This window comes from Coturnix japonica, chromosome 37, assembly GCF_054131305.1.
Source record: "Coturnix japonica strain WE chromosome 37, WE-NBRP24, whole genome shotgun sequence".
NCBI classification, from domain to species: Eukaryota; Metazoa; Chordata; class Aves; order Galliformes; family Phasianidae; genus Coturnix; species Coturnix japonica.
In genome coordinates this window covers 3,058,122-3,068,884 of record NC_140699.1, presented here as the reverse complement: position 1 = coordinate 3,068,884, position 10,763 = coordinate 3,058,122, and the positions used below count along the sequence as shown (strand labels likewise).

The 10,763-nt window shown below is 45.6% G+C and overlaps 1 long non-coding RNA gene across 1 annotated transcript; it reads right to left on the bottom strand.

Moving 5' to 3' along the window:
• Positions 1-642: 642 nt before the first annotated feature.
• LOC146754930 (uncharacterized) lies at positions 643-9,840 on the bottom strand. Its single transcript, XR_014938572.1, has 4 exons — positions 9,718-9,840; positions 9,272-9,405; positions 8,122-8,281; positions 643-1,714 (listed from the first exon to the last, which is right to left on the bottom strand). It is a non-coding gene; the product is annotated as an uncharacterized LOC146754930 (long non-coding RNA).
• Between the last annotated feature and the right edge of the window lie 923 nt (positions 9,841-10,763).

Below are 10,763 nucleotides of genomic sequence, written 5' to 3'. Positions count from 1 at the left end.
TCTGATATGGATATAGAAACTGTATTTTGAGATACAGCACGACCATCTTTACTTAATGTCTACTTAATCTCTACCATGTCTACTTAAGACACTTGGTATGGGGATGTCACCTGAACTGGTGTTGCTCATATGCCTTCTGTTCTCCTTACTTAAACAAATTCTCACCTTGCCAATGCAGTGCAGTTATTCAGACTACGGCTGGGATTTTCAGATCCCAAACTCCTCATGGATGGCGCTGGCTGTACATACAGTCTCCTTTGAAATCCAGGGCCATGCACAAAGCCCTGCCTCACTTTCAGCAGAGCCACCCTCGCCCTCCAGCTCTTGCTATCCCCAATCTTTCCCCATTCCTCAGCTCAGCTCCCATCATCGTTCTCCCTGTGCCGACTCAGCGTCTCCCTTAGAACTCATTTGTTTGCTCCGAAATGCTTTGCTTCCTCTGCTTTGTTTCCCTGGACCTAACATTTTTATTTGATTTTATTTTATTTGCCTCCTTTCTCCCTCCACAGGGTGACAGCTATTTTATCACCTACAACAAGAAATGCTGAGCCTGTCGTGCAGGCAAAACATTTGCAAAGGGGCAGGGGGTACACAGAAAGCAGTAGGAAATTGATAAGGGTTGTAAAGTGGCTTTATAAAAATGCCGACAAGCCTGCTCAGGGCACAGAGCACCTGCACCTCTGCCCCCGGCAGCGCTTCCTTCAGATGCTCCTATTGTTTTCATTACTATTTGTGACTTGATCATTAATAAATTACTATTACTTTTTTTTTTTTTTCCTGTTGCTTCCAGCCACCAAGGGAGCCAGCAGGTGCACCACTTTTACAATTAGCCCTCTGTAATGCATGGTTGGCAAGAAAAGTTGTCCGCAAGCTGCAGACTTTACCAACTGCTCGATGGCAGCAACTAGAGGACAGTGTGCAGGAAAGCACCTTCATGTGGCAGCTCACACAGCCAGAGGGGTTCAGTCTCAAAATTGGGGTCCTGCTTGTGAAGGTGAGTAGTAGAGGCAGGGGAAGAATGTACACAGGCAATCTATGGGGTAATGAGATCACAGTAAGTCTTACTGAAACCATTATTTCCATCATCTAAGATACGTTCCTGGTTAGAGGCAGCAGTGCAACTCATTAAACAGGAATCTGACTGATTAAACTGTTTTGGTTTGAGGAGGGGAAGTTTAGCAGTGAAATCAGAAAGTTGCTTCTCTCCATCTGCAGATTGTGCTCACTCACAGGCAGGGCTCTGGCTTTTCAGATCAGTGCTGTTCTCTGCGTTTGTGTTGGTAAAATTATGGTTGTAACAAATTCCCTTTGTGATAGAATATCATTCCCTCAAATACCACCATCACTGCATTGTCCTGTCCAGCAGCAGCTAAGTGGCACAAGCTGGGTGTTGTTTCAGTTCAGCCACAACAGGGATTATCAGCACAAGGAGTGTGCAGAGCTGTTGTGTAGTTTTTCCCCCAAAAAAGACAGTGCAAAGCAGAAAGCATAAACCATTTGGTGATACCTATACAAGGCAAATGAAAAGTGAAAAATCCATTGCAAAGTAAATGACCACAGACCTCAGATCAGGCATGTAGCCAGCAATCCAGGGAAGCTGTGTATCTTTGTCTCTGAGACAGTTTTCTTCCAGTCCCAATGAACTCAGGTGTTTCACGTAGTTCTGATGGGAAAGCATGTTCCTCTCTTGGAGGAAGTCAGCTGGAACATGAAACTAATAAAGAAAGAGAAAAGAAAAAACATATATATTTAAGATGACATGCTGCTGAAAATCACCAGACTCAGAGCTTGCATTGAGCAGAGCAGGTTCCATTGATGCTGCTCTTCTGCCTTTGATAGCAGCTGTACAGGGTGCTCCAGAGAAGAACAAAGCAGCAACCCTGTGACAATCTGCCCCTTTTACTGCTGCAGGCACAGATCCAATCTGGGGACTGATTCATGCTTTGAATCATAAGATTAGAAGTCTTCTCCAGTATTTCCTTCCATAGAAGGAAATCGAACATCTCATAAGTGGCTTCCAAACAAGCATCCAGATTCCTTGCATCCTGCTAATGTGAACTGGATGTTAAACCAGCAGCCAAACAAAAAGACTGATTTGCTTTTCTCACACTACTTAATACCAGAATCAAAATGCATAAAATCAAAAACATTTCATAAGAACATCTTCATTTGCAGACTCAAGTCACTATGAATTGATCATAACAAATACAGGAGACATTGAAAGCTCCTCTCCTGTGGCTCTCAAGGTCCAAACCTCTAATCTTGGTCACTGCATTTTCAGGCCACTGCAACCCAACAGGCACTTCTAAAAGAGCAGGAAAAAACCTAACAGGAGAATGCTGTCATGTCAATAGCTTTTCTAGTGAGTGTAATGAATGCAGACAACACAAGAGTACTTTGATAGAGGAATCCCATCTGTGTCTAACGAGTAAATCCATGCCGCGCAGTTTGCGTTCAGTGCAACCTGTTTCCTTCCTGAGAAAACAGAACACCAGGAGACTTTGAGGTAGAGAATTTAAGGCAGAACCAGTTGGTACAGCCTTATTCAGGATAAATATGAAAGCTCAAGGCAGATTCTCTTGCCCCTACTGTAATATATGCTATAAGTTAAGATCTACATGTATATCCAATCGCATTTGTGAAGGTAGGGAGGGGAAAAAAATCACCGTGTAGTTAGACACAATTAAATGAGTTACATAAAGGGCACATCTTTAAAAAAAAAAAAGTCTGAAAACTTTGAAACTGAAGTGGAATGGAATAGCAGCATGAAATGTCAGAGCTGAGTTAAATCCCAGCTTCAGAATCAGTCCTCGATCCAGCCAGAATAGGTCACCCAGACTTCATCCTGCCAAATTTACACTGTTTGTTGAAGTATGCAACTCAAAAAGTTAGAACCAAAAGCTGTCCCTCTCCACTGCAGCTCAAACACACCATTCTCCCTACTGAAAAACTGCCAGCGTTTTCTGTTTTCTCTTGTTCCCTTCCAGATTTATTCTTGCCATGCCCAGCTGTGAGCAGGGCAGTGAGCAGGGGGTCGGGGCTGTGCAGGCTTCATGGTGCAGCCCGGGCACTAGCTCCTGCATGCCTTGTGCAGACCCCATACCATGAAGCCATTAGAATTCCTCCTGCAAGCAGCATGCTGAGTCCCTTAGCTCCTTCCTTTCACTTGACCTGAACTATAGGTTCTGCTGGTTGTGAGCTCAATCACTGTCCTCCCCAGGTCTGCTATTAAACCTTGGCTCTAAGAAACCAAGAAATTAATCTCTGGTGCCCGACTTTTCGCAGCCCAGCGTGCTCTACAGCAGCTATGCACAACCTCTGATCCCCAACTGCATGGCCTCATCCATAAACAAAGGTACCTTGTGGAGTCTGGTGAACCCAGCTGATCCCTCACTAATATCTCCTGGAGCAAGCAGAGTACAAAGCCTTTCAGCTTGGAAGTTTTGCATTCTCTTACTCTTGGATTAAGAAATAAAACAAATTAAACAAGACCCTCACATCCCTACGGTCTTCATTTTCTACAGCACACCCATTGCAATGGGTGAAAAGCATTGCTTTTGCCAGTTACCAGACAGAGTGTTAGTGGGTGAGACAATGCCATGCATCCCTCTGCACTGCAGACCCAGCGTGGCACTGGGGCAGCACAGTGAGGAACAAAGCCACTGTGCATTTGTTAATCTGTCATTCACACTGACAGCTGTGGGTACACGCTGAGAGCCACGGGCAGGGGACAGCCACCAAACCACAGCCAGCAGCACTATCAGAGCAGAGCTGAAGCACCGGCACCTGTCTGCAGTAATTTTCTTTTGCTGATAGTTACAAGGATTGCTGCAATATAAATTCCGCATGGAGTGCTGAGAAAGGAACAAGGCCCCGCTGCACCAAGCGCGGTGTTAGATAGGAAGAGATGACCATGTAAATAAATGGGGCACAAAGGAAGTATTTTTCCCAATTTTACAGGTGAGGAACCATGGCTAAAAGCCATAAATCAGTTTTATTGAGGGGATACAGGGTATTTTCAGGAGAAATAAGAACTGAGCCTCAAATCCTTATCCACTGCTCAGTCCCATTTTGTTCCTTTTCTGCTTTGAGGGCCAACAAAGCCCACCAGAACCAACCTTCGTGTCTGCCCATACAGGACAAAGCCAACTTACAATGTGTCCTCCTATCCCTCCAGCCCTGCAGCATGCAACTGCTGCCCCCAGAGACCACCACAAGGAGACCATCCTCACAACACACAGACGTGAGGCTGTCATGGCCAGGGCTGATGCAATTTGGGCACATCCCTCCCCTGCCCTGTCACCCAGCTGCCTGGTTGGCAGCACGTGAACCCATGCTTTGCATCTGCATGAAGAGTTCAAAGCTGGCAGTCCTTAATAATATAAGCACAGCTGCTTCCCTCCACAACTCCCCTCAAATCAAGCAGCCAAGATAGCTTTCTGAATGAACGAGCTATCTTAAGGCACTGAGTGAAATAATTTCTCAGATGCTCAATCTAGTTTTTGAAACAATCTGGAAATGACATTCTCATTAATTACACACCACGTATCTGGAAAATGACAGCGCTACTGAGCTGACAGTGACAAGGAATCAGAAAATAGCTTGTGCAGGTGGAACAAGTCATGGACAAACCTTCATGTCTATATGGAGGGGATGGACAGAGCTGTGAGGGGCAGCACTGCAGGTGCCTAGAGACCATTCGTGCAGCAGAGCCACAGTGAGCAGTGGGTGATTTCACCCTCCTGGCACTCACAGAGGGAACTTCAAGCAGTGTTTCCCCTTTAAAAACCAAGACAAGCTCAGCCTGGACAATCATTTATATTTGCTTACTCCTTGAGCTTTGGTGCAGTGATTGCTTGCTGGGCTGGGAGCCTCCCAGCCATGTCATAGACCAAGAGGAAAATCAGAGGTCTTCCCTGGGCTGAGTCCTGAGCAAGTCAATGGGAAGTAAATATAAACCATAAGCACTGAAGTAAGTGAAAATAAACTGTTTGGTGCATGCTTATACAATGACAGAAGTCTTTGCAAATTCATAAAATGGAGAACATGAAAAGCAGCAAATCCTTTTTAAAACAGGAAGGAAGTCAGGTAGGTGAGCAGGAAAAACAGCCCAGTAGTTAATGTGCTAATGTAGGACCTGGAAAACCTGAGTTTACAGGCCTGCAGTGGGCCCATAAACTTCTACATGCTATCACTGAAACTGGAGAACCACACTCCATTACCCCCAAAACTCAGGAACTGCTTATAAGAACTTCAGGAATTGGGTTAAGTCTCACCAAAAAGGGAAAACATGCCTGTTCGACAGAAGCCAACAGCAGAAGGCAGGAAAGCTCACATCACTTGAAACCACAGCTCGCAAGGAACCCAAACTGCCCAGGAGAACTGAGCCCACAGCTCCATGCAAGGCAACTGATCCCCTTCTCAGTGCACAAGAAAACAATACTCTGACCTTTAAGTAACAATTTTAGTTGTATCAAAAAACTGAAGTGACTTGAGAGCCATTTCTCTTGCTCCCTGGAATCATTTACAAGGGGATTTTTGCACCCAGGCAGAGCATGCAGGCAGGGGGCTGCACCCAGGAGCAGTCCATGCAGCCAGAGTTTGTCTTGGCAGGGAGCTGCTGGCTTCCTTTGCATACAGGGAGCAACCCGGTTCTGCTCAAGAACTGCCTGGTTTAGGAACACGCACCTCAGCAGGTTGGAGCCCTGCAGACAGGCTGCTTTCGTGAGAGAGGGCGTGAAAACAGATCAAAGTCTCAGAAGAAGTTTATTTTAAAGTATTTCCTACAGCCCGATCAGATTATGTTTTTAAAAGTTCAATTATCTTCTGATGAACTCAGCGGCCAAATTAGGAAACTAAATACAATTATTAAAGCATAAGAGAATAATTTCAGATCTGCTACAAGAGCCAATTCAAACTTAACAAGCCCACAGATCCTGGCAATTAACTCCACACAGATCACTCAGCTTCATTTCAAACTAGAAGACCAGATGAATGCCTGGGATATGACTTACATTGATTCTCATGTTTTTAATCAAAACTTACACAGTCCTTTTAGCTGGCCAAACCCAGAACCAAGATTTTGTAGAAAGGTATTCAATTTCTCTATGGAATTGGGGGATTTGAGCAACCCCGTGCTGAGCTATCAAAGCAGTGCACAGAACTTACCTCCGGCATGCAATGCAAAGCCTGAAAACTTGGAAGAAATATTTCACATAGTGCAGCATTTTGCAGAGCAATCTTTAATCCAGATGCTATCCCAGCAGCTGGGCTGATCTCCTCAACAACTTCAGTACAGTTCTGTTGTGGTCTTTTTTTCCTGAAGAGAACTTCTAAACTCACATCTTGTTGGCCAGTAATTCTGAATTCCCATTCACCAAGTGACCAGCAATGCACCCTGCCATTATACCATATAGCCATGCTCACTTGGGAGCACGGCAGCTGATGTCCCACAGCACACACACATTCATCAGAAGGGAGATGCCCACAGCTGAGGTTATCAAGAGTGGAAACTTCAGTATGCAACAGTGCTGCAGGTGAAGTTTCATCTGACACATTTAACCTTACATATTGTTGCATTTTCTCTCTTCCTGTAGGCAGCGTGGGCTCCTGGACATCACACATCAGTGGCACTAATGAGGAGAAGTGCTGACCACCAGTCAAGAGAAAACGGTACCTAACACACCATCTCAGTCTGTAGATTACTGATACCATCATGTTTAAAGGGCAAAGGCCAAAAAGCACGAGCACAGGACCCTTGCCTTTAATAGGGTTGCCATATATACCCAAAACAAAACATACTTTTAAGCTGCCTGCATTTATAAACTCTTGAGGCCCATATTTGAAGGAAAGGGAAAACCTTCCATGCTGACAACTCCTCCCAGCAAGTTACAGAAAGGAGGTATTTAGGGGAGAACATGAATTCCAGCCCCTGATGGAAAAACACACTCCTCTTGCAGCAATTTCTGTTGTTGTATTTTTGTATGGGGGTTAAAAAAGGTTTGATTTTGCAGTTTAGCATGTTGAGGCCTCTCAGTGCTCGCTGTCGGAGGATGCCGATTACCCAGCTTCATTCATCAAAGTGTCACTTTTCTGACAGCCATTAATAAATATACTGCCAGAGCCCCTCACACCTGGCAGCCATGGCACACTGCAACACACCGCTAACCTAATTTGCTAATTGCTGCTTTCCCCATTAATTTTAGTCCTGTCTTGTTTGGTGTTGACATGGAGGGAAAAAGAAAGAAGAGTGGGGAAAAAGAAGCAGGCAAGAAAGTAAGCTTTGGGAGTTTTCTGATTATTTCTTCACTTGTTCTTCCCCCTCCATCACCATTTACTTGGGGGTATCAGCTTCCTTTTTATCCTTGCCCTTTCTGAGAGGGCTGGCAGCAATGGCAATTTGGGCACTGTGGTGTGAGGGCTTAACAAGCTGCACACCATGTGTTACCCACATACAAGCCCAGACTCTGGCACTGTGTTTCTCTCAGCCCCCCACCCTGAGCTCCCAGCCTATGGCTGCACAACAGTGGGGCTTGGGGTGCTCTGTCCCCCAGACATCATCGGTCTCAGCACTTCACACCTGCCAAAATCCCTACTCTGTTAATTCAATTCCCATCCACTCTCAAGCGAACATCACTCAGTTCCATTAATCATATGATTTTTCTGATAAATATCCTCTTTAAGGCCCAGGTACAGACCAAGTCCTTTGTGACTAAGCTGGACTGAAACGCAGGTCTCCAGCCGAGGTCAATTAAGACAAGGAGTACCAGACCCATCAAGCCTTCAGGCAGTGATGAATTATTGTTGCAGCGCTAGTAAAAGTCTCCCTGCAGGACACTCACCAAGCTGTTGCACTTGGACCACACATTGGGGTCCATATGCTCCAAAGCTTTTCCTTGCCTGATTAGGTCTAGTGATGGCTGCCTGCACCCACTGCTCCAGCTCTGCCTCCCCTTCTCAGGAACAGTGCTCAATCACTGGGGGCACAGAGGCTCCTTGGGCTCTGCACAGCCATCACTTGGCCACCAATGCTTGGTTAAGGACACAGACACCTGTGTTCTGCAGAGCTTTCCAGATCATTAATTCTTTTCTCCAATTAATGCAAGAAAAGGGTGCACTTACCCCACAGGTAAGGCCTGTGTGCATGCTCCTGTCCCCTCAGCCAGGCAGCTTGGGTCCATCTTTCTTGGTAAACAGAGCTTCCCACTGCCAAGACACTCAGACCACAACCACACAACATGAGGAATGGTCCTCTCAGTCTGGGACAGCATCCACTGCCAACCTGTGCCAAATACAAGAATTTTGGATGCTTCCTTAGCATTGGGAGGAAAGGAATGAAGGTGGCCAAGTTCCACCTTAAGTGGGTGATTGCAGTCTGCTAAACCCACAACAAATAACCGAGTCTCAAACACAATCCAAACACAGGGCATGTTTTAAAATTGCTTGCAACGAGACACTAGTAGATATGAGCATGAGAGGTTTTGCTGCTTCTGAGCAGACTTTGGTGCAAAACGCATGTTTTTCCCTAAAAGAAGCAGAAGGTTTAAACAGTTTTAAATTGGATAATACTACAAGAAGGCTCAGACTGTTTCGAAATGATGAGCTGGTAAGAAAACCCTTCTTTGAATCAGGATTATTACAATGATATTAGAGGATTAGCACAGGTCTGGGAGCAGGATTCAAGCAAACCTGCCAATTCTGGACATTGGACATTTTGACTGCCTTTGAACCCTTTAGCTATTCTGACAGTTAAAACTGTGCTGCCATGGCACAGCCCTGCTCCCAGCACTTACACCCACAGCTCTCCCTAAGCCACAGGTGAGATCAGTTTGTATTTCCTTTAGCACAGAAGGGCCAGGCTGGCACACACTCACCTTTATGGCTCGTTGCTACTCTGCCAGGGGCAGGACCCACAGGCCAAGCCTTCCAGGAGCCTTATAAGTCAAACACACTGTCCTGTTCCAAGTGGAGTTAAACAGGCCCAGTAAAAAGTAACAGCACTTCAGCTTTTAGCCAAAAGCCTCCATTCACGGCCCTTTAAAGTTAAATTTACTGCCTCCATGTAGCAACATCCCTGTGAAACTCCCTCCTGGTTCAGAACAAAACCTCTGTGCAGTTCAGCTGCGCTGTGGCAAACAAAACATTTCATCCTAGGGATCCAGCCATGCATCTGTCTGCCTTTATTCAGATCTCTGTGTCTCTTTATTCCCTTCGGTTTTCAACAGCTCCAAGCAACCAGATAGCACAGCTCGTCCTGCTCCCCACTGCTCACCTTTCTGCTATGGCTGAAGAGCTGATCACAAGGAGGAAAGCCACCAACATGTCTTTTTCCCCTGTGACAGAAGTGGATGCAGCTTTATTGAGCTTCTTGGGCTGCGTCTTCCACCACAGGCAGATCAAGAAAAACTACACAGGGCAGAGAATGAATAAAATGATCAATGCTCTGCCCTGGAGTATGATAACTCCCATTTTTCAGGAGTCAAGGTTAGCTCAGGGCTTCAGCTGCTCTGCAGGATCAGCCCTGCCCTTTGAAGAACCAATTTGTTCCCTTGCACGAGGCCCACTGTGCCCTGACCCACCACACCACTGCATGTGCCACATGCTTTCTGCACACACACAGCCTTCGTGCTGAAGCCAAAAAGCAAGAAAGCAAGAAAAAAGTTTAGAGCATTTCCTAACAAAAGAGAAAATAAGGGAAAACATTCTGTTGAAAAATACCAGGTCAAATGGAGAAGGGAGTCCTTTCATCTTCCATGCTCTGGGTTGGTTTTATTACACTGCGAAGCCATTTTACTGAATTAGTATCGTAATCATGGCAGGATAATGGGGGTATGGAGCACTGCAGCACAAGCCAGATCACTCAGCTGGTACAAACCAGCATGGCTCCATTAACTTCAGTGGAGCCAATTTATATCAGCTGAGGATCTGCCCTTTAGTTTTTACTACAGGAAAGCCAGACTACAAATGGGAGAAACCTATATTAAAAACAAATATCTTCAATCACAGCAGCAAGAATGTAGAAAATATTGGCTGAGTCAACTTTTATAGCAATGTTTTCTTTCTCTCCCAAGTGCTCAATTTTGAACACTCCCCTATAAAATTTTCCAAGCCTGGAGCAACTTTCCTCTTTCCTTTGGTTAAAGCCCACCTCACCTGATGGAGGCAACAAGGCTCTGGAGATGCTCAAGTCCTTTCCAGAGCAAAGTAGGGCTTAGGGAACTGGTAGCATCCCTGCACTGAGCCATCTCAGACCTCCAGCCTGCCAGTAGGGCAGTTGTGAAAATGGAGATTGGGCCACAAACATCTGCTCTTCTTGGGAAGCGTGACCCCTTCCCACAAGGAGAAGGTTACTCCAACAGCCCCCTTTAGGAATGCCACTGGGTCCCTCAAATGAAAGCGCACAGAAGAGCTCAGGGCCCCTCAGCAGCCTTGCAGCAAGCACCTTTTGTTCAAAGCCCAGAGCTGTTAATTAAAGGCTGGTGATTAATGATTAAACTCCACGTGGTTCCCATCTCAGGCTTAAAAAGTCCTCAGGATGCTGACTTTGCTGAAGGTTTCATTGTGAAGTTCTGGGATGTGAGGGGCTATTTATAGAGAAGTCCATCAGAGCTCTGAAAGGAGGTGCTCCTTCCACATAATTAAGAAGAAAAAGAAAAAAAAATACAATTTCCAAAAAGCATAAAGGTCAAATATTTAGATGAGGTAAATAAGTGATCTGCCTGTATGAGCAGCAGCCAGAAACAAGAGACTATTTCTGTGTGTGC